This window comes from Lepidochelys olivacea (genome assembly GCF_965140295.1).
Source record: "Lepidochelys olivacea isolate rLepOli2 genome assembly, chromosome: 2".
Taxonomy (NCBI): domain Eukaryota; kingdom Metazoa; phylum Chordata; order Testudines; family Cheloniidae; genus Lepidochelys; species Lepidochelys olivacea.
The window spans coordinates 138,451,662-138,476,981 of record NC_140412.1 but is presented as its reverse complement, the minus strand read 5'-3'; the positions used below and the strand labels follow the sequence as shown (position 1 = coordinate 138,476,981).

The window sequence follows — 25,320 nt, the reverse complement described above, 5'->3', positions numbered from 1 at the left end:
AGTGTAAATCTCATTCTCCTAGTGAGATTCATACAGTCCTGAAGCTCTAAAATTGCACCTGTTCTGCAAAAAGATCCCCCCCACTCCCCCAGGAACTCAGTATTATTCAGTGGAATTCACCTTGGATGAGAGGAGGGATTTCAGGGCTGAAGTACTGTAATGACTATAAGGAGTCTAAGAAGGGGGGGAACACTATTTTAAGATTTCAGCAGATATCTTTAAAACAAATAAAAATAGAAGGGAAAAGAGACTGATTTTTAAACCTGGTGCATGAAGCTGCTTAATATTAAAATCATGTTAGTAGATATGTGTAAAAGCAGTGTTAAGTGCTGATGGTAAGCCCATTGTCGCTGTCTTCAGGGCCCTTCATAAATGTACATCTGTTTCTATATGTTACTTGTTATTTCATCACATCACACCCTTGCCCCTTCACTCCCCCAGTGCCAGCATCATTGTCCGTCATCTCATCATTGTCTGTCATCTGTACCTTTTTCGGCACCACTTGTTGAGTCTCTCCTGAAGGCTAATTTATGTTATGATGCTGTGAAGTAAGAATTGAACTGATGTTTTCACGATAAATTAATGACTCACTTGAGGCAGAGAGATGTTTACATACCCACTCAGTGACTGATAATAGCTTTACTCCTTAGCCTTCTCAACCACATACCCTGCCTGCTGCTGTTTCTCTCATTTGCATCCCATCTAAAATTAGATCGTAAGATTTCCGGGTAAGGACCAAGTTTTCCTGTTTGCACTGTGTCGTGCCTGGGAAATCCTTAGCACTGTGAAAATAATAAACAGTAATAATGGACAGACATGGGAAAGAATACAGGTAAGTGTTAGTGTGATGTATTGAGAGGGAAATGCATAGGTTGGAGAAAATACACCCAAAGGTATAGTTCAGTGAACAATGTACTGAACTTAAGATATAATTTCATCCTGCAGAATATTGACTTAAAATGCGTAGCTGTGAAATAGACTTTTAACCAAACCTCGTTTAGAAGACAAGGAAACCTAGTTCTTTACTTTACGCAATAAGGATGACTAGGAGATACATGCACTCATCATGTATTTGATGAGAATTTGTGTGTGTAAAATCTCTAAAACAGGAAGAAAACAAAACTGAGCTCTGCTAAAAAATTTCAGGCTCTCTAGTGTGATTCTGTGTTCCAAACACTAAGTTTTACTCACATAATAAGGTAGACCCTTTCTCAGAGAGAAAACAAAAATTATCTGGTTTATGGTATTTTCCAAGCTTTGCATGAGCTTCAATTAGGGTAGTTACGGTAGAGTGTAATCCACTGCATCTGGCTATTCCCACATGTGAAGCTAAAATCTGGAGTACTGCTCAGAAGTGAGTCAGAGGAGAGCATCCCCAGGAAGAGAGAGTAGCTGCTCTGAAGATAGTGCAATGGGGCTAAAACAGATGAAAGCTAACAGAGCTTCCTAAATCTGATTACTTTGATTTTTTTTGTTTGTTTTTGTTTCTTTGTTTTATACGGTTTGTGTAACCATCTTCAGCAGAGTGTGTAAGGGCAGGCAAGTAGGTGTTTTTGAACCAGAGGTCTCGGAACAACTAACTGCTTACCATGCCAAACGGGGTTAAGCAGATAGATACTCTGGATTCTCTTCACTCTCTAAACCCGACCTACTGCGGCAACGGGCAGTCTGGCAACTGTAAATACTGGATCCTGGACTTAGGTACAAAAACACATAAAGCAGATAGGTAGTTTATGAGATATTTCCAAATCATGGGTGTTGCAGTCTGTCTTTTTTCCCCACTCTCAAAATAAGTCGAGGTGTGGAGTATACTAGTGAGTGGCTGTGTAACCAAGAGGGAGTGTAAATGAAATTAGTCTGTGTGAACCCTGTAAAAATTGCAGGGGAACTGTATGGGAGGCTTTTGCAGAAGGTTAAAGTGAATTTCAATTGATGTTATTTTTATAAAATGGAACTGTAGCAATGAGAAGCATTGCCTGTGTTATATACACGCTGTCACCTGGTAGCAATTAATCTGAAATGTTTAGCAGCAATCTTGTCAGAGTGCTGCGGCTTGGCTGAGGGAGCCTTGATTTTCTCATCTGTATGAATTGTCACTGTTGAATTTAAAATTACTGAGTGGTAACAGTTCAGGTGAAGAGCTGTTGGGAGATAATGTGGAAGCAACAGACCAGTTAGACTGTTTCAAATGGTTTGGGAATTTATCATTGATGGTGAAAGTTAATCCAATGTTACCCAGGAAGAGATGCCATTTAATTGGTGATTGGGGGAATGAGTGCAAGGAGAGTCAGGGTAGGCTGTAAGGGGACACTGCTTAAGTTAGGATGGGGGAGAAATCATGCTTGTACCAGGAAAATTATACTTGTCTCTGCTATTCTGACTATATTGTGATCACTGCAGCTTCAAAAATAGAGTAGACTTTCATGCAAAACATCTGAAATTTTTCAAGGTAAAACACAGGTGTGTCTCAAATGCAGCAACCTATGTGGTCACTGGGATGGTTACGCTACAAATTCAGGTAGTTTTGTGGTGGTTCATATACTGGCTTTCCTGCTTGCTATCAGCAGGCACACTAGCAGTGGGCAGCAAGAGGAAAGGAGATGTGCTCTGCTATGCAGCACCAGTTGATTGTAGCCTTGCTGGTTTTGTGTGTTGAACTAAGAGGAAAAACATAAAAGAAACACAGTAAAACTGCAGGTAGGAGGAACAAGAAGTTTAAACCTGCTGTGGGCATCTGAAGACAAAGTGGCATGTCAGTAGGACATGGCTCACTGAAAGATGGGAAAAGTGGGCATCTGCTCTTTAGTTACTGCTCTGATGTGTGGCAAAGGGGCCAAGTGCTGGCAGTCTAGCTACTGTACTTGTCACACAAAATCACATTCTCAGTATCTTCCTTAATAGTCTGTGGTGCCAGAGCTGTCAGACTTCCAGTGACGATGATTATTCAAACTTTTAGACTTAAAAATAAATAAAAAAGTACTTTAAACTACCCTGCTTTTCCCTCCTCCTCTCTCAAGTCAGAAACAGCCAGCAAATTTCTGTGCAGCTAACATTCATGCCATGCCTTCTCCAGTTAGCTAGATAGGGCCACTAATTCACTTGGCAGGATGCTGCTTTCCCCCGAAACACTGAGCGCTTCATCGCCTTGATATGTGCTGCTTTGTATCCATCCTCTGCTGAGTTTTTGTTACTGTAGGCGTCTGCTGTGCAGCATACCATGTGTGTTGCTTCCAAGGTGTCTTCATAAAGAACACATTTTTTTTGAAATGCTGAGTGTAATAAACTACACTAATAAGACATTTTACATCCATCTGTGAGTTGAGATTGAAAAGTCTGTTGTTTGTATATGAAAAGTCGTGTTTGCAAATGGTGACTCTGCGTGCTCTGATATGTTACTTTTCAAAGTAATGTTATTTCCATGTGCAGTTTTCCTGGTTGTAAATTGATGTCTGTCTGTATAGTGCATTTTCATGAGCAGCTCCTATACCCTTTCCTAATACAAGAACAGAACTGCTTGCATGATCCACTGTCACTTAATAGTAATGGTGTCAGTGAGAGTAGCAACAGCAAGATGTTGTTTTGAGAGTTTTTAGCTGCCACAAATTTACAACTGCCAGTGGTTTTTTTTTTGTTGTTTGTTGTTGTAGCTGTATTGGTCCCAGAATATTAGAAAGACAAGTGGGTGAGGTGATATCTTTTTTTGGTACCAAATTCTGTTGGTGAAAGAGACAAGCTTTCAAGCTACACAGAGCATTGAAATTAGGGGTAGTAATTGCTGCAGTTTTCTCAGTAGAAATTTTGAACAACACTGGTTTTTCTTAAGAATTCTTCAGAACTTGAAGTTTGTAACTTCCTTAAAATGTTTGAGAGAGAATTTTCATGGAATTGATAATGAACTGTTCTTCCTTAACACTGTGATCTTTTTGTTGTTCTTTCCAAATATGTGTCAGACTGAAATCTGTAGTAAAAGATGAGGGGAAAGTGGATGCGTTACTAAGCAGTAAATCAGAGAAGGTACATATTTCAAGAAAAGCATTGGAAAATAAACTACAGCAAATATTTAGACGCTCTAATTTTGTTCCCATAACTTTGGGTAGTTTAGAAAATGTTGAAGATTTTAGGAATTTCTCACTAAAAACCAATCAGGAAATAAATTCTTGTAAAGATCACACTCATATCTGTAAACATACAAATGCACTAAAAAAGAGGAGTATGGTTGAAAACCAAACTTGGCTGTGATTTGACTGTAGGGGGAGGAAAAGGATTGATTTGAGTCTTACTCCTGCAAATGAATGTTAAAATGATTAGATTTTTTCCCAATTATCCTGTTAACCAGAGGAAATTACAGGACACATTTATTCCAATCCATAAGTGGATCATGTGACCCCATATTTCAGTTTGGAAATTTAAAAAAGCATGATGAATGAAATCCAGGGAATAAATGTGCAAAGCCCATGAGTTACTAACCTTAAAGTGCATTACACCCATAGGGATATGTGTGGTGGGTTAAGAGGGAGATGAATTGGCTTTAGTTTGCCTGGGAAGAGATGTTTTATATTTCATATGACATATATCTACAGTGGAAAGCACAGGTCATCTAGTTGCACTTAATTTGATCCATATATATATATATATATCATAGAATCATAGAATATCAGGGTTGGAAGGGACCCCAGAAGGTCAAATAGTCCAACCCCCTGTTCGAAGCAGGACCAATTCCCAGTTAAATCATCCCAGCCAGGGCTTTGTCATATATATATAAGTTTAATTTCCTGTTTGATCACCCATATCATTTTATAGATACAGCCAATGTTAAAATAAGTTATATATCCATAAATCAGGATAGTTTGACTACAGAGTGTAATAGTTGAGAAAGTGCATACAAGAGAGGAGAAGATTCTCTGAGGTCTGGATTCAAAGAATACAGTGGGAGAAACCAGTGGTACTGGTGGCTTGGTGTAATTTTTGGATCTGATCCAGTTCTGAAATATGTGTAGCCTCTTAGAACACAGTTGAACATTATATGTGCATTGCATGCTCTTGTCCAGCTCAGTCAAAATAACCTGCAACACAAATCCCCTCAGAATTACATGCATCTGTGTGCTATGTAACTACATGTCTGAGGGTAATTCTCTGCAGGCCCATGCATCCTTCCTTTCTTTTGTCTCTCTTGGGATTTTTTTTTGGATTCCTAGACACACAAAATTCAGAAAGGTTGAGTTGAGGTTGAAAGCTTACATCAGTAAATTAAGCGTAAGAATCTTTATAGTTAATGCAAATCATCAGAGATAGGAAATTCATGCTCATTTGGCAGTCGATGAGTCCCAACTTCATATAACCCTTAAAAACGCTTGTTGTACCGCCTCCTCCCATGGGTCTTTGAAGGTGTGTGGGCCTTTCTGTGTGAACATTAGGAAACTGTTTTAATTCTTCTCTACCTATACCACTCCCCCCCATGAGCTTTAGAATGTTTAATTCCCACTCCCTGGAGGCTGGTGACTCACCCTGGGCTGCAGATAAAAAACCCCACCAACTACAATCAGCTTAGTTAGAATGTGAACACCTGTAAATATTACCTTGTCAGTTTAGGAATCCATATTTTAAACTTAAAATTAGTTTAAAATATTCTTCTTAAGCCACCTGACTAAGCTACCAATTTTGAGTTTGGTGTTTCTTTATATTTCTGCGTGGGGAGAGGGTGAAATTGGATTTATAGCGTAGACTTTGTTGGAGTCTGAAGCCAGGACTGACAACAGCAACTCCATAATAAGGAAAATAATAATTTTCCTAGTGCATGCTGTTTGTTCTTTTGTTGAGAAGACGATTGCTGTATGTCACAAATGCATCATTTTACAGATATTACAGACAGCTGATACCAAGAAGGCTTCATAAGAATTATGAAAACAAAAAACGATGCTGGTAATACTTGCACAATAGGGACTGCATTTTAGGCTATTGCCAGCAATAGAAAAGCCAACCTGAGCTAGTCCCCTTCTCTGTCATTTTGAAGACAAAACACAGTTTTTGTCTAAAAGGAATACCTACAGTTAAGCATTTTGCAGGCTATACCATTGTATAGCAGTTGAGGATCAGTGACAAGCCGACTAACTTCAAATTGAGCATATTAAGTTGCAAAGCAAGGCAGAATGCACTAGCTTTTTATTCAATACTGTGTATACTAGATTTCTTCATTAGGTTTAGTGTTTTCTGGTGTGTCTGTTTAAACTGTATTGCCAGTTTGCAAGAGAAGCACAAATTATGACCTTTCATTCTGAATTTTTTTTTCCAGGTGCTCATTGTTAGGCCTTGGAGTGAATAGTGGGTTCATAAAGACTGTTGAATGTTTGACTACATAGTGGTGTAATGATCCATGGAATTTGTCCATCCAGGCTTGACCTGTTTCCTTTTCCTGTTACTGGGGTTAGGAAGGGCAGCATAATCCATCTGCTCTGACCAAATTCACTCATGAGTAGGAGGTTTTGTAATATCTGTGATCTGGATACAAAGCATAATTTCAATATTTGCAATTTTTAGTGGTAATTACTATGTTCAATAGTAAAATAAAGGTGGCGGAGTGAGAGAAAATATGAATGCTCCTCCTTACTGTCTGTAGGAAGCTTTACTTGATATCTGCGTTTTTGTTCTCATTTGTGTATGCACACGGTCTTGAAAAGAAGTCATACATAACAATGCTTGAGCGGAAAAAAACCCTTTTTCTTAGGATGGCTTTTCATGTGTTGCTAAGAACTAACAGGTATTTGAACTAAAGTGTATTTCAGTTGTTTGTAGCTTCTGGTAGCTTCTGTCTCCTAGTGCCAAATGCTGAGACGACTACTCATCTCTCCAGCAAGTTGACTTAAATGGAAGTTAGTGATGGTAAACCCTTTACAAATGATGCATAGTGCCTCGCAAGATCGGGCCTATATCATCCAAGTGTTATAGGTTGCTCTAACAGGAACCTTTTGGCAGAGGTCAGTACAGCTCTTGGGGAGCACACATTGCTGCAATGAGGAGCCGGGGGTCTTGGTTAATGAAAAAATTACCATCTACTATCTTTTATTATTTATTAAGAATCCAAAAAGGAATGGACATGTGTTCATTCCCTATCCCCTTTCTTCCTCACAAAGAAGAAAAATGCATTTCTGGTTCCTGAATAACTCAGTTGCTTTAAAAAAGTGAATGTCATTTCACCCTCTCATGCTGCTTACCATAACACAGCCAGTGTTGATGTGAATTTATCGTGCATGCTGCTAATTAAAGGATTTTTACAGTTAGTCAGAGTTTGAGAAAAATGGTGTTGCTCTTTTTCACTCCCTTTTCTTTGTTTCCCTTTTTTCTTGCTTTCTTTGTCTGGAATATCTCCAGACGGTTCTCTCCCCCCCACCCTCTCCTCCTTTCTCATTATTTCTTTGCGGTCACTTACTAGTTATTAGCAGTAAGGAGGGGTCGGGAAATGATTCAGTGAAGAAAGATGCAGGGGATTTTTCCTCAGAACATGGACTTTGCTTTGAGCTATTCATGAGATACAACTGCAGAAAATGAGTCATACAGCAAAATGTAGCATTTAATTTTGAGACGTGGGCTTTTTCATACCAAATAGGACCAGCAGTAAAGATACCCTGCTGGAAGACCATACATGTGGCGATCAAAGGTTCTGGTTTCAATTTGCAATGGAAGTTCAGTTTTACATGTTGTAATTATGCAAAGGTGTAAACTGACTGCTCTTTCAGTAATAAATTACAGGATATTTTGTTCTTTTATGTATTGGCAATATAAAGCAGTGTGATTTCCCACCACAGTAGGTCAGTGGACACGTTGATTCTAATTCGGTCAGAATCATTCTACTCTGGTTATTTACTCCTTTCGCACAGTCTCTTCCTTTTATTCAGATACTATATTCTGAAAATCTGTTGTTCTCATAATTCTGCCTTGCAGATTTACTGAAAGGTGGTACTTGACCTTGTCTAGAAAGCACTATTAAAAATAGTTGGTGGAATAATTTGCCTGTACTGACAGTAATGCATATTTGTTTCTCATTGTTCAGATTACGCTTTGATGTGAAGATAGAAATTATTGAAACTAAATTACTTTTAATTGTTGTTTAAATCTGCAATTACTAATGCAGCTATTGTGGGGAAAGGGGACTAGTTTGTCATTACCCACAATAAACCAGCTAGACTGTTTTTGGGCGAGTACCCATAGTGGAGTGGGAAAGTACACATTTTAATGCTCCTATATAAAAGGTATGCTTTTCTGGGATGTTATTTTTAGAAATGTTGGTAAGTTTATTTTATAACGTTGGATTTGGCAAGAACTGTGATAAAAATTAAATCTTTTTCATAATGACTGGTCATTATGAAGGACCAGTTTAGCTCATTTATTTAGTGGATTCATCTTCTTTCCAACTTGTCCTAACTACCTACAGCAGAAGAGGAGTATTTGAAAAGAAAAAATTACCAAAGTTATTGTGATAGCCTTGGAACCAAACAGTATGAGAACATTGTTTCAAGTTCAAGGCAATGTTCCTGTCCCAAGGTCAGAGTGTTTACACAGCTGTTGCTTAAAACAGTCAATAGTTGTCTTACTAAATAATTCTGGTTTTAATAAAAGTGATCAGGAAGAAAATAATTTTAAAATAGCGTTGAATTAGTGTGCATGCTTAGGTTCACCTGAAACTGAAAATGACTTGCATTGCATATTGTATTGTACTCTATCCTATATCCAGTACAGGTTTCGGATGGACTCTGACCACTATTTATCAACATAGACAGAGGTGAAATAAGCTGGTACTGTATGGCACAGCGTACCGGTAAGAAAGTGGCTGCTGGTACACAGCCGACCATACCGGCAGGGCCGCTGATGGGGGACGGAGGGGGTAAAGGTGGCAGCTGCCCTGGGGCCCCGGTGATTTAAAAGGGCCCAGGGCTCCCAGCAGTGGCTGTAGCCCCGGGCCCTTTAAATCACCGCCGGAGCCCCAGGCAGTGCTGAAGGGCTGGCTGGGGGAATCTGGCCCCAGCCCCGCCCCTTCCAGGGGCCCAGAGGCACGCCGCCCCATTGATTTGCAGAATATTATCAGTTTTTTATTGCTTGCAGCTACAAGCATGCCTTTTGTTCTGACTTGCATAAATTCTCTTCATTGTAAATTAGCTTAAAGCCATCATCGTTAAAATTGTCATCATTTGTACATCACCAGCAAATATCGGTTTAGTGACCTAACTAGAGACAAAATATTATTTGACTTATGACTAGGACCCTTCCAAATTCATAGTCCATTTCATGGTCATAGGATTTTTAAAAATCATAAATTTCATGATTTCACCTATTTAAATCTGAAATTTCAGGGTGTTGTAATTGTAGAGATCCTGGCCCAAAAAGGAATTGGTGGGGGGGGTAACAATGTTATTGTAGGGGGGGCTGCAGTACTGCCAACCTTACTTCTGCACTGCTGCGTGCGGCGCTGCTGTCTTCAGAGCTGGGCAGCTGGGGAACGGCGGCTGCTGGCTGGGGCCCCAGCTCTGAAGGCAGAGCCACCGCCAGTCCAGCAGCAGCGCAGAAGGAAGGATGGGATGGGATGGTATTGCCACCCTTACTTCTGCGCTGTTGCCTGTAGAGTTGGGCTCTCAGTCAGCAGCTGCCACTCTCCGGCCACCTATCTCTGACGGCAGCAGCAAAGAAGTAAGGGTGGCACAGTATGGTATTATCACACTTACTTCTGCACTGCTGCTGGTGGTGGCTCTGCCTTCAGGGCTGGGGGCCCGGCCATCAGCTGCCGCTCTCTGGCTGCCCAGCTCTGAAGGCAGCACAGAAGTAAGGGTGGCGTGACCCTCCCCTAAAATAACCTTGCCACCCCCCTGCAACTTTCTTTTGGGTTAGGACCCCCAATTTGAGAAATGCTGGTCTCCTCTGTGAAATCTGTATAGTATAAAGTAAAAGCACGCAAAAGAGCAGATTTCACAGGGAGAGACCAGATTTCATGGTCCGTGATGTATTTTTCATGGCCATAAATTTCGTAGGGCCCTACTTATATCATCTGTTTCCTCTTCTTCGCTGGGTGTTTATTCAGTATGTCACCAATCTTTGTCCTCTCTCACTGGATCAAAATTATCTGTATTACTTAGTATGTTCTTGCTTTCATACTCTGGTGAATCATTCAGGAAGAATTTCTAGGGATTTTCAACAGCCTGGTTTATTGCTGTATCTGGGTGCTGAGCGGTAACACTCAAGAATAATCAGTGTTAAGATTTTTATTTTTGGTGTGCAAAATGGTGTAAGTGTGGACTCGGAGTTACATCTTAGATCATGTGGATAGTATGCCAGGAATGGACGGTAAGCTTCTCCACTGAACTTCTAATTGGGAAGAAACTGTGTAAGTAGTGATTTTTGTCCATAGAGAGTATATTGATCCTCTGGCAAAGATGAGATGCAACTTTGGAGGTGCCTCTTGCATTGTCAACCTTTAATTCTTGTTGATTTCAATATAGATCTGCATACTATTTCTTTTTGTCACATGTTCTCTTGATTCCACCAGTGATATCAGTAGAGAGCTTTTTTCGCAGGGTATAACTTTCTTATAGGCATTCTGAGTAGAGAGAGACTACAGTGGATCCACATTCATTCAATCTTCTCCTGAAATCCAGACCACATGTTCAGTACACATTTGGCAGATCATATATTTGTTTTCCCTCTCATCAGTGAAAAATTGAAGAATTTAATTCCCTTCTACTCAGCACCAACAGATGCTTGTTTAAGCATCTGGCCTTCTTGACCTTCGCTGTCTGTTTGTTTCATACTTTCTTTCTTCTCCTCTTCTACCACCATCGCTTATTTCCTTCCACTGGTATAGAACTCCTGGATTCCATGAAAGATGCCCTAATAGAAATTATTACCAGTGCACCACTTCTTCTGAGTACTGACTCCCTCGGTCATACTCTTACAAGCACACAGATAGCCTTATGGCTAGATTAGTTTAGATGTTTTGGAATCTGAAATTATATATTGAAAGCAACCTTGGACAGGTTCTTCTAATCTGCCGCCTTTGACTTGTTGAGATTCTGCACACTTTCATAGGCATGGCATGCATAGTGCTTGCAGTGTTTTTACTAGTGTTTGAATTAAGTGATTCCTGCTAGGTCTGTGCAATCTCTTGTTTCTTTCCTTGTCTTTCTCTGCTCATCTGTCATTGCTTGCTTTTAGGCCAGACGCTGCTGAATGTAACTTTCCCTGCTTGCCGCTTAACATTTCCATGTTTTTCTGTATTGATGTTGATGTTCTTGTTATCATTTCTTGTTCTGGACAGTCATGCTGCATATATCAAGACAAGCTATTAAATTGCCTTGTGGTTATATTTGTAGTGCTGCACAATTGTTTTCACAGGGAAATAATTACTTGTCAGCAGAAACAGCTTTGAGAGGGCAGATAAGAAATCTTGGTGTCAATAATGGTTGAACATAAATGCACCACACAGCTGCTTTGATGATAAAAGTAGAATAACTGTTCTATGTAAACCTTACATTAATAGTATTTCCCATTTGCATTCCAGGAAGTGCACTTTCCTACCAAGAAAGCAGCCGCCTCTTTGGTTAGTACATAGCAGTTGTTTAACACCACAGAGCATCCCTGTAAAACGGTTTAGGTCACGGTGAAGAGTATCTTGTCCAGTTGCAACGGCAGTGGAAATATACATAGCTAGAATATAGATGAAATTGCAAAAAAGTACTTATCCAGGAGATGGGGCCAAGTATACCTGCTCTTCAATAACCATAATTGAGAAGGTGGCATCTCCCAACAGCACAGTGCCAACTTAACACCGTGCTTCATGTCAGCATGATACTTGAATTATCAGCACTACTTCCTGCAGCACTTTGGGGTTTCGTTAGTTGCATAAAAATATTCATTAGGCCCAACTGATCTTTGCTTGTGAAATTGGATTTGTTTACCTGCCCAAGTCCTGTTTGAAAGCTCTCATGAATTTGCACACATCTCCCATTGAAATGAATGGAGATTTCTATATATGCTTAATGGATAAATGAGTGCTAAATGTCTGATACACACAAAAAGATTTAGTGTCTTTATCTTCCTTTGTTTAAAGAAAAAAATTTTAAGTTAGGACTCAGAGTACCACATATGGCAGCTTCAAACTTCATAAACCAGATCAATAGTTTGTAGTTGGTTTTAAAAAATGCAGTTGATCTCTTGTCTTAAAATTTAAGATTCCAAACACATGAATGAGAAGCAACCAATTTATACCACAGACTATTTTTAAGCAGTTGTCAGATGTGGCCCATGATTTATATATTAAATTACTTCTACATTAAATGTTAACTTTCATGGTCCAGAGAACTGTATGAAGTGTTCAACATTCCGTGGTTCTGGGGGAGGAAAAACACATCTCAGAAAGCAGGTTTTTTAAATCTTTCAATACACCTGTTCACATACTTTGCCTCCCTACCCTGTGATCACATTTATAATGTGCAAGCAGAATAAAGTCCAGACCAATAATATATATACTTGGTGCTTTAAAAGGGCCAGTTTGATAAAGCTGAAAGCAATTGAGCCAAATCACCTGGGAGGAAGAATTTAATCAGAAAAATGATAATTGGGACTCATTTGAGAACACCTTACTAGATGCCCAAAAAGCCACAAATCGAGGAAGAAGGCCATACTGGTTAAAAAACCAACCTGGTTTAGAGGAGGAAGTGAAAGCAGCTATAAAAATAAAATATATCTATCTATCAATATATACAACAAATGGAAAAAAGGGTAAGTTGATAGTAATGAATATAAATCAGGAGTTGGGAATTGTAGAAGAGGTGATAAGGAAAGCCAGGTTTACACTAGGAGAAATCTGTGGTCAGCAGAGTTAAGGACAAGGAGGAGCTTTAAAAAAAAACATTAGTAACGAAAAGAACCCTGGCAATGGTATTGGTCCATTACTAGATGGAAATGGTATAATTATCAATAATAATTTAGAAAAGACTGAAGTGTTTTTTTCTGTTCTGTATTTGGGGAACAAACAGATAATATATTTTCATCATATCCTCACAACACTCTTTCTATTCCACTAGTGTCTCTGGAGGATGTTAAACAGAAACTACTAAAGTCAAACATTTTTAAATCAGCAGGTCCAGATAACTTGCATACAAGAGTTTTAAAAGAGCAGGCTGATGAGCTCGCTAGACCATTAATGTATATTTTCAATAAGTCACGGAGTGCTGGTGAAGTGCCTGAAGACTGAAAGAAAGCTAGTGTTGTGCCAATATTTTAAAAAAGGTAAACAGAATGACCTGGTTACTTAGAGGTTTGTCATCTTGACATCAATCCCGGCAAGGTAATGGAGCAACTGATATGAGATTTGATTAATAGAAAACAAAAGAAGAGTAATGTAATGCTGATCAACATGGATTTATGGAATACAGATCCTCTCTAACTAACTTGATATCTTTTTTTGATGAGGTTACAAGTTTGATTGATAAAGGTAGTAGTGTTGGTGTAATATACTTAGACTTCTCTAAGGTGTTTGACTTGGTACCGCTTGGCATTTTGATTAAAAAATAGAACACTATAAAATTAACATGGCACACATGGATTAAAAACTGGCTAACCGATAGGTCTTAAAATGTAACTATAAACTGGGAATCATCATCAAGCAGGAGTGTTTCCAGTGGTGTCCCACATGGATTGGTTCTTGGTCCTACCCTATTTAACATTTTTCGCCATAACCTGGAAGAAAATAAAATCATCACTGCTGAAGTTTCAGATGACACACACATTGGGAGAATGGTAAATAATGAAGAGGACAGGCTCACTGATTCAGAATCATCTGGCTCTCTTGATAAGTGGAACAAGCAAACAATGTGTGTTTTAATACAGCTAAATATAAGCATATGCATCTAGGAACAAAGAATGTAGGCCATAGTTACAGGATAGGGGACTCTATCCTTGGAAGTAGTGACATGGAAAAAGATTTGGATATCATAGTGGTTAATCAGCTGAACAAGAGTTCCCAAAGTGACTCTGGAACCAAAAGAGCAAATGTGATCCTTAGATGTATAAACAGGAAACCTCAGGTAGGAATGGAGAAGTTATTTTACCTCTGTATTTGGTACTGGTGCATCTGCTGCTGGAACACTGAGTCCAGTTCTGATGCCCTCAAATTCAGAAAGGATGTTGATAAATTGGAGAGGGTTCAGAGTAGAGCCACAAGAATGATTAAAGGATGAGAAGTGTTAGATTGGAAGAGCTCAATTTAAGTTAACAAAAAGAAGGTTAAAGGGTAACTTGATTACAGCTTGTCAGGATCCACATGTAGAACAAATATTTGATGATTGGCTCTTCAGTCTAGCAGAGAAAGGTATAACATGTTCCAGTGGTTGGAAGTTGAAGTTAGATAAATTCAGACTGGAAATAAAGGTGTGCATTTTTGGCAGCGAGGGCAATTAATCATTGGAACAATTTACAACGGGTTGTGGTGGAGTCTTGACTATTTTTAAATCAAGATTGGATGTTTTTCCAAAATATATGTTCTAGGAATATTTTGGGGACACTCTGTCTTGTTTTATACAGGAGATCAGACTAGGTGTTCACACTGGTCCCTTCTGGTCTTGGAATCTATTAACCCGTCAGTGTCTCTTGGAAAAGTGCCTGGGAACTGTTCACGCTGAGATTCAAAAATCTTGAAATATGATTAGTTTCAATTTTATGAAAGGGGTCCAATTTCATGAAGAAAACCTGCAAAAATATACTCTTCAATAGGAGTTGAGAACATTGTAATTTTGTCTTATTTTTAAAGTACAGATCTTGATAGTCTTGAAATTTCAAAATTAGAAATTGCATTTGGATAGCTTTCTTGCATCAAAACGTACATAGAAGTTTTGATGTGAAAAGTCTTGGTTGTGTAAACTTTGAGGCTATAGAGTGCTCCCAAAACAAGATGGGGGGTGGGGGAGAGAGAAGTTAGCTCTTTGTTTAAAAAAAAAAAAAAGCCACTGTCATTTAAAGGATCATTCTGCTATGAATAGTAAGTAAAAATGGCACCTTTTTAACTCACATCTGTACCCTTTGTGTACATAGGAAAATAACTGTTTACTCTAGTGATTCTTTCTTTCCTCTTGAACTGGTTTCTGTTATTGTTTGTGCATCGCTAACAAAACTCGTTACTAAATTCCACCACTTATACCTGTGGAAGCCCGTTATGTACAGCTGATTTGCACAAATAAAATATCTTAGTGTAGAACACACATGAGGTGTCTGAAGGCACAGACTGGAATAGAGTGGAATGTATCTAACTCGAGATCTAAGTTGGCCAGTGGAACTGTAATGACTGGAAATGATGCATAAAAAGGAAAGAACCCAGCGCTAACTGTAAGATATAAAATTTTGTTTGCAGGATTGGTGAATTTTATTTGCGCTTGTGAACACCCACCGGTTTTTAGTCTATTTTCCTAGTATAAACACAGCTGAACATTCCTTTTAGGCAGAGATGCCCAAACTCTGGTGGTTGGAGCACTTTCTCTTGGTCCACAGAGTTGAGAGGTCACGTGTCATTTGCTGCAGCTTGATTCAAGCCACTAAATTTAATTAAAAGTCACCCAAGCCTTGAATAGAAAATGGATAGTCATCAGAAGAACATTATTTGAGGGGCAGTGATCCGGGTGTTTTTGAGTGGGAGGTGGTAGGTACTCTAGAACAGTGGTTCTCAAAGCCTGTCCGGTGCTTGTTCAGGGAAAGCCCCTGGTGGGCCAAGCCAGTTTGTTTACCTGCCACGTCCGCAGGTTCAGCTGATCACAGCTCCCATTGGCCGCAGTTCGCCACTCCAGGCCAAAGGGGGCTGTGGGAAGTGGCACGGGCTGTGCTGGCATGTGCTGGCCCCCCTTCCCGCAGCCCCCATTGGCCTGGAGCGGCGAACCGAGGCCAGTGGGAGCCGCGATCAGCTGAACCTGCGGACACGGCAGGTAAACAAACTGGCTTGGCATGCCAGGGGCTTTCCCTGAACAAGCGGTGGACCGGCTTTGAGAACCACTGGCCTAGAAGATTCCAAATGCAAGACCAAGATACTACTAATAAAAATATGGGCTATGCCAAAGGGAAAAGATGATAATCCCTACTTTTATTATTAAAAGCACGTGGTGGTTTGGCAAATCCTGCATATAAATTTAATCAGTAGAAACAGATTTTTCCCTTAATGTTTTATAAAATATATTTATTTCCTGTTTACCAAAAAACAGACTTTAAATAGGAGAGAATTTGACCACTGAGTGCCAAGAGTTGAATAAAATGCCCTACCGACTCGCTCTCCCTTCCTGTAAAACTGCCAAACGCTCAGTTGCATGCAGGATTTTGGATTTGGTTTTCTATAGCCGTGTGGTCTAAATTCCAGGGAGCAGAAACAGAACCCTTTCTGTTCATCTGGGAAAATGGCCTGGGACAATGTCATGCTTTTTTTAAAAAAACGTCTCTGTTAGCATGTAAAACTATCCAGCAGGCATGAAAGGAAGGAGGGCATCTTTGCATCTAAAATGTGTTGGTGTTTGAATTTTGATTGGTGACACTGACATGTTGAAAGCTGCCTCTGTGTGTGCAAGATTAGATAAGGGTTTTATTTTAAAAAGATTAAATGCAAGACCTTAATTCCTACTGCTCTATTGAAAGGAGAAAGGGGGTGGATGGAACCCGAAGAACAAATAACCTGAGAGATCCTGAAAGAACACAGTAGTGCATTAGACCCTGTAGACCTGTGCCACTAGTTTATTTTATTCAGACACAGAGCATTTTTGTGCACAGTTTGCTATTATGAAATGTTTTTGCAAACTGTTATCCCACCTTCCAAATTATTATTGGGAGCTCATGAGGAGAGTGAGGAGCATGGAGAAAAATATCAGTTTATTTTCTAAAGTGCCTAGTAAAAGTAGACTCGAAAGTTTGGACTAATTCAGTAATAGGTTTATCATAAGGAGACATTTGGTGCATATTTTAGTGGTTGAGATTGTATGTTCGCTTGTGAATAATTGGACATCATCTGAAAGGATTTCATACAGGACCTCTGAAGAGGTAAAAGAACATATACAGCCTCCTCTTTCTTTCTCTGCCTTTGTTAAATAGTTGATGTTAAAATTCCTAGACATGTTGTTTGAAGACCTACCAGATATCTCCTCTCTGTCAACAAGAGCTGAACAACAGCTTCACGGTCAAAATTCCAACTATAATCAATATTGATGTGATCCAGGTGATTACATTTGGTGACGGTAACTATTCAAAGACATTCTCTCAGTTCATTTCCTAGTGGACAGGTGTCCACATTACAAAAGCCACATTTAGTATTAACTGACATCTCGTTGTCAGTTTTAGCAGAGAAATTAGGGGTAGAATGACTTTTGAGGGCTGAACTAGTCTCTCAAGGTTACTTCTGGAGGTATTATTTTCAGAGAAGAGTTGCCATAGCCAGTGCAATATCTTTTCTGTGGATAACAAGATTTTTTTCTGAGGTTCTCAATCCATCGCCTTTCATTTGCTTATACTCCGTTTTAGAAAATGGAAGTACGTTTTAATCCAAAGATCAGAAGTGAAAATGTGTTCCAGTCATACAGAACAGTTTGCCATGACTGGTTACAATACATACAGTATGTATAATAGCTACTACCTCTTAAGAAAAAAGGTAAAAGTATATATATGACAGCTGTAAATTTTGATGAGTATTACTACTAGGCCATTACAAATTAGCATTAAGACATAAAATCCTCTATGCCATTCTCTAGTATTAATACACATAGTTCTAAAAGTGATGCAATGAACGGTAGGGTTCCCATTAGAAAGTATTTTGGTTTACAACATAAGGCAGCTATAATACATAGAAACGTCATGGAGCATATAGTACACAATTTGAAAGGAACAGCTGGTTTACTAGAGATGAATAGTCAATGTATTTGTACCACTGCAGATGATTAGCATATAGTTCTTTTGTATATTGAATAATAGTTTCCAATATGTTTTGGGCTGGCTTAAAAAATGGTTCCATGGAAACTACTACAGTGTTTTCATGGAAAGGGAAATTGTCTCTCAATGAGTGAAGGGGAAATTCCACATTTGCAAGCATAATAAAAATGGCAGTTGTGTGGTCCTTCAAGTGTCAATTGCTTTTTTATAGATGCTTGTTAAATATGAAACATTTTTAATGTTCTTTGATGTATATTAGAATGTTGGCTTACAAAAGTATTCAGGGAAAACTGAGCAGGAAAGAAACAAATTTATGCCATTTAGGAAAGTTTTGAATGGTTGTACACATGACACCTTTTTTACCAACTGCAGGTCAGAGGTTAAAGAGCTGCACTGTGTATACACATCTGTGAATAAAATATATTTCTTTACTCCTTTCTCATGCCTCCCCAATATCTCTTGCCCAGTGAACGGGTACTTTGCAGCTGAGTTTAGTTTTGGTTGTTATGGACCTTTGTCATTGATTCTTATTTTGGAAAAGAAGATCAAACTCTTCCTTCTCCAGTATCTGATTGACCTGGTGCTGGTTTGTGCATGTTGGTCAGTTGTTTAATAGTGTTTTTGAAATTGCCAAAACTACATTTTAATATATTAATTAGAAATAACAAGAAAGTTTGACTGTCTAGACAGCTTTCTTTCTAGTCAGACTGGTCCCTGGGTTCATTGGCAGCAGCATGGTGGTGGTGTTTTGATTTAAAAAATGTTTAGATGGTGCAGACAGTACAACAATTGGACTAAGTTTGCTTTCTAAAGAAGTAGGAAAGTATGTTCCCTGTAGTACCCTGACCTTTAAATACTAAGACCGTTACAATGCAATATGGAAATAGTTAATCTGGAGCAGAAAACTTCAAGTCATCAACTAGCTGGACATGGTTCATTATTTAAAAAAAAAATCAATTATTAATCACAGATGTCCAAGTTTCCAGGGTTGGAAGAGCTGGGAATAGAAGGAGTATTCCAGTTCCCCCTTAACGTCAGGAATGTGTGTGTTCACTGGAGGTCATCTTGTATTTTAGTTTGAGAGGGTCAGAATCCATGCTGCTTGCCTTTTTTCTCTAGCTCTGTTATTTTTTTAAAAAAAAAGTAAATTAATGGACTTTCTGTGAACTCTCTGACCTCATCAACAGAGAAACATATGCGGTTTTACTTCAAGTTAGGGGAGAGGTGGAATTTAATTGACTTTCTCTTATGTTTATGAATTGTCTAACAAAAAAGTGCAGCCATTAGTAATTCAGGAAAGAAAAAAAAAAACCAAAGGTTTACTAAGCTCCAGTGGTGTCTGAATTTGAACAGATATAAGTTAATGAAACTTAATTTACTATTGTACCTGTGCCTTGCTAGAAATTAGTGTCAAATGTTTCTCTAAAGGAGAGGCTATAAGACACTGGACAGACATTTGCTGGAAAGGTTTTCTGTTCTTGGGACACAGTAAGGGCTAAGACAGGTTTCAGAGTAGCAGCTGTGTTAGTCTGTATCTGCAAAAAGAACAGGAGGACTTGTGGCACCTTAGAGACTAACAAATTTATTTGAGCATAAGCTTTCATGGGCTACAGCCCACTTCATCGGATGCATAGAATGGAACATATAGGAAGAAGATATTTATACATACAGAGAACATGAAACAATGGGTGTTACCATACACACTGTAACGAGAGTGATCAGTTAAGGTGCACTATTACCAACAGGAGAGGGGGAAAAAAAAAACCTTTTGTAGTGATAATCAAGGTGGGCCATTTCCAGCAGTTGACAAGAACATCTGAGGAACAGTAGGGGGGAAAAATAAATATGGGGAAATTGTGGGGTTTTTTTTGTGTAATGACACATCCACTCCCGGTCTTTATTCAAGCCTAATTTAATGGTGTCATAGAATCATAGAATATCAGGGTTGGAAGGGACCTCAGGAGGTCATCTAGTCCACCTCCCTGCTCAAAGCAGGACCAATCCCCAACTAAATCATCCCAGCCAGGGCTTTGTCAAGACTGTCAAGTTAATTCCAATTCAGCAGTCTCTCGTTGGAGTCTGTTTTTGAAGTTTTTTCAAACTAAAACCTCTCCAGCACATCATAAAGGATCTACAACCTATCCTGGAGGACGACCTATCACTCTCACAGATCTTGGAAGACAGACCGGTCCTTGCTTACAGACAGCCCCCCAACCTGAAGCAAATACTCACCAGCAACCACACAACAAAAACACTAACCCAGGAACCTATCCTTGCAACAAAGCCGGTTGCCAACTGTGCCCACATATCTATTCAGGGGACACCATCATAGGGCCTAATCACATCAGCCACACTATCAGAGGCTCGTTCACCTGCGCATCCACCAATGTGATATATGCCATCATGTGCCAGCAATGCCTCTCTGCTATGTACATTGGTCAAACCGGACAGTCTCTACGTAAAAGAATAAGTGGACACAAATCAGATGTCAAGAATTAGAACATTCAAAAACCAGTCAGAGAACACTTCAGTCTCTCTGGTCACTCAATTACAGACCTAAAAGTTGCAATATTGCAATAAAAAAACTTCAAAAACAGACTCCAACGAGAGACTGCTGAATTGGAATTAATTTGCAAACTGGATAGAATTAACTTAGGCTTGAATAGAGACTGGGAGTGGATGTGTCATTACACAAAGTAAAACTATTTCCCCATGTTTATTTTTCCACCCTACTGTTCCTCACACGTTCTGGTCAACTGCTGGAAATGGCCCACCTTGATTATCACTACAAAAGGTTTTTTTTTCCTCTCCTGCTGGTAATAGCTCACCTTACCTGATCACTCTTGTTACAGTGTGTATGGCAACACCCATTGTTTCATGTTCTCTGTGTATATAAAATCTCCCCACTATATTGTCCACTGCATGCATCCGATGAAGTGAGTTGTAGCTCACGAAGGCTTATGGTCAAATAAATTTGTTAGTCTCTAAGGTGCCACAAGTACTCCTGTTCTTTCTAGTAAGGGCTAAAAGACCCAAAACTTAAACAGTCTGTCTCTATTTGCAAAGTCAGTGTTGTTCTTGGTTTCATTTTGAATTCTTATATCTCTTCTTATATCTCTTCTTAGAGCTTGTATTACTGATAAAGGATTCTTGAGCAACCTTAGTAAAACAAATTGGTCAGCAGTCACAATAAAGAAAAAATAAAACCAGTTTTAGTTTAAGGTTCCCATGAAGAACTGTAAATGGTGGAGAAAATGTTGCTTTAATTATCTGGGTATGATGTAGATAAACCAGGGTAGAATTTTTGAAAGCATGTGAGTGCCATTTTTCAAAAGTGAAAGTCAGCGGTCCTTAGGGAGCTTTTTGATAATTTAACTCCTAATCTTTAACAAATGGATGTAAGATGATGAATTTTATGTTATTTTTGCTAATCAGTTACACCGATCAATATAAGTAACCAGTTTCACCAGAGTTTCTGTTAACCATGCATTGCAGGGCCTGTTATCTTATTTAACAGCAGGGGTCTCAAACTCAGTTTACCTTAAGGCCAGTGCCAGTCCTCAAATCCTCTGAGCGGGCCAATAATGTCACTGAAGACGGTGTTCAGAAAAGAAAACGTTTATACTGTATTTTTTATTTCAAATTTCTTAGAAATAATGAAACAGTCATACAACTTTATACAATTATTCACCTACCAGAGAGTTGTTAGTGTTTGCCAGGCAGCTGTCAATGCTTCCGTTCTGTCAGTTTGTTGATGTTTGGCCTCTGTGACTGAGCAGCTGAAACCTTCAGGATTGCAGCAAGGGGTGCTTGGTAGATAGTTGGGTTCGGTATTTTGACTTGTTTATATTCAGTGTGGAAAAAAGTGACGCTGCCTCCATGGCTGACTCTGCCTGGCGACTAGTGATGGTATCTCTGACCCTCTCCCCCAGCCAATGGGAGCTGCGGGGGGTTACGCCTGCAGCAGACAGAGCTGGCAGCGTGGCTGCATATGTCTCCAGTAGGGAGGTTCTCAGGCCACTGATGGCCCTGGGCTGGGACTTTGAGACTCCTGCTTAACATGAAGGTGGATTAGAATTAATGTCCTGTACTTGTACCTCAGCTCTGGAGCCTAAGGTCCTGATCCTGCAATGGGACTGCTGTTACCAGATTTGCCCGTGACTTTGGGGTATGCTCATTTATTAGGGTTATTCTTCTGGGGAGTGGGGGGGGGGACAGGTTATTCTGTAAGTCTATTAATGTCCTGCTTGTGCCACTTGTGTTCTCATACTGAGCTCTACTTCTCCCTCCTGCAAGTTCCCTCCCAGTGGAGCTATCCTGCAGGACCTACGGTTCCCCAGGGCTGGGTTCCTCCAGCCCCAGAATCAGACGAACACACACACACATTAAGAGAGAGCATCTGAGAGGATCGGGTTAATCAGTGTTCCCAAGCTGACCCCTTATATGTCCCTGGACTCAGTAGGCTGGGTGGAGCAGCATTTCGAAGCTGTCACCCTCATAGGCCCTTGGACTCAGCAGACTGGGTTGAACAGCACTGCCAAGCTGTCACCCTCGTGTGCCATGGGCACCGCACCGGAATAGAGTGCCCCTGAGCTGGCTGGGTCGAGCAGCATTTTCAGTCTGCCACCCTTCTGTGTCCCTGGACTCCACACGTCCCTATCCCCACTTCCACGTTACAGTTCTGGTAGTAACCCACGTGATGAGCAAACCCCTCAGGATTTTTGGGCGCTTCATGGATCTTTAGCTTAGGTACGAGGAGTGTTGTTGCAGAGCAAATGAGGAAGCCAAAAAACACCCGTGGGGGGGGGGGGAGAGAAGCAACCAGCTTAACCATGAAAGTTATTTATTGCAAAGTGATAATCATACAAGGGGAGCCAAGCAAAGAAAACAGTTATAATATTAAATCTAACTTAAATTTGATTTTAAAAGTCAGGTTTAGAAAACTATAACTGATCACACAAAGTCAGGGTCAGAAGGCTATACCGAGAGAGAGAGAGAGAGAGAGAGAAGCTGCGTTCTCGCCACTCCACGAAACTTGAATCGATCGGGGTTCCCAAGTGGTGGTGGTAGCTTAGTGTCCGGAGTCAGGCAGAGCCCCCAGCATGCTCAGTCAGGAGAAGATGAAGTCCCAGTGGAACTAATGCAGATTTTGGATCCAGGCATCAGAGCACTTACTTGAAGCATGGGTAGGGGTTTTTGTAGGGAAACAACAGTGGTTCAAGGGAGAACACTAGATTTGTTTATGGGTAAACTGATGGCTCAAGGGAGTATACCAGAGTTGTTTTGTTCAGGCTAGATAATAGGAACTGCTCATTCCTGGCTGTGGGCGGTGTTCCTCGGAGGGAGCTCACAATGCAGATAGGGAACTTCACTATTTTGGATACCGGTAAAGGATTTATTACTAGCGTTGGTCTGATAACTACTGAGCTGGGTGTGTGCAGGCGTGGGTTCATTAACATCTGGAGCAGAGATCCCCCATCATGCAGTGCTTCCCTTCTTTTCTGGTCCCAGAGTTCTATGCGGTGCTTGCCTTGGAATCTCTGTTCTCCACTGTATGATAATTGAAATGCCTCCCTGTCCCAACTACAATGCAAATGAGGCTAGGGGAGTTTCCTTAATTCTGTCACCCTTGTCCCAGGGGTTTACGTGTCTCTCCCACTGCCTTTTCATTGCTTTTTGTAAGTCTTTCTTCTGATTGGTTTTGGTTTAAGCAGAGGCTGAGCCGGGCAGGAGGGAGGTCTTCTGTGAGTCAGGCCGGGTACTGTACCCTGGTTCCCCAAGAACATAGAGCAGATAGGTAACACTGCTCACATGCACAAAGTTGAGCAGCTGAGGAAATGTTTGTATAGTTGCGCCCTAATTCTATAATCATTAGACAGACTCTGTTCCTTTTAACTTTAGTGGGAGACTGCATGCTTGAATAAGGACTACAGAATCTGGTCCCTGGTCAGCAGCAGCTGGGATCCTTTTAGAGTGAGACAATGAATTGTTATTGGGAAGCAACCTCGTGTGTTCGGCCCTTGAAATGGCATACATGTACTCTGTGGAGTCAACTCTGAGCCTTCCTCACTGAGAGTGAGATCAGTATGAACCAATACAAACAATTACATTAAACCTCTAATAAGTGGAAATGTGAGTGAACATCTGTAAGAGTTACGAATGAGTACTTTGTGATATGAGGATGCGTATGCACAAACAAATAACATACACTGTTCTAGTGAATTGCATACCCAAAGTTAAAATATCCCAGTGGTTACATGTCTTTTGCTACAGAGAAGATTGTGTGCCCAAGGATGTATTAGCAAATATCCAGGAAAATATTGAGATGGGCTGGAGGCTAGAAAATAAGCCTTATGCCAAAGAGAGATTAATAGAAAGGCAGCACACGCTCCCCCAGCGTCTTTAGTCTGTGAGATGGGCATCTCTGGGGAGGCTCAAGTCACACTTACGAATAACCTAAAGCAGTATTTTTGCATTCTTTCTGGATCCTTTAACTCTTCCTCCACATCAGATATGGCTCTTAATGAATAGTTTGCACTTAGTATTCTGCAATAGCTAAGCAGCCCAATGGGTTCCATTTTGCAGAGCTGCTCCTCTGCAAGAAAGATAAACTTACCCAGGCTGTGCCTACCGTTGTTCTAAATTGAACATTGTTCTAAATCGCTTTATTTGTTCCCCACCATTTTTGGTGAAAGAATCCCCTTGCACCTAAGCTGTGTAGGAGGGATCTGAGTATAAATACCAACCTTGGAGAAGGAATGCAGAGAGGGTGTTTAACTCCCAGCACTAAAGCCATCCAGCTAAAGGTCATTTCACAAACCTGGCTTTTAAACGTAAACCTGCAGTGATAACTCCAAAAAACTAGCAAAAAAAGAAAAAAAACGAGAACAGTTTAATGGGGTCTTGTTAATACACTAATAATTGTGTTTGTAAAAGAAGCCTTCAAATTTAAAAAACAAAAATTGTATGAATACATACTTTGGCTAGGGAAAAAGCACAGACTAGCAGTACTAGCAATTCATAAGCCAGTGTGTGTTTACAGTAGAGGTACTGTCAAGTCCAAGTGACATGAACCTCACTGGAAACTATTGATCTTCTGTATCCGTAATTACTAGATTGGGCGGAGGGAGAATTATCCTTTGTTTGATTGCAGAACCTTAGGCATTCTCAAGCAAAGAAACAAACATTGCTCATCTTGGGGTTTGAGCAAGGGCATATTTTCTTTTAAATGGAACTACTCATGCTGTTTCCTTTTTAAAACTGTCAGATTAAAGCAAAAGAAACAAATATTTAACTGGAGTTTATCTGAAGTCGTCTTCCCTTTCTCCTCCAAACCTACCGTCACCCTCCTAAATAAATAAATAAATAAATCAGTTTGTCACAAAACTAAAC

General features: G+C 40.0%; 1 protein-coding gene across 3 annotated transcripts in view; it reads left to right on the top strand.

Moving 5' to 3' along the window:
* TRIO (trio Rho guanine nucleotide exchange factor) overlaps positions 1-25,320 on the top strand; it is a 401,689-nt gene that overhangs the window by 324,131 nt on the left and 52,238 nt on the right. The gene's annotated exons all lie outside the window — the stretch shown is intronic.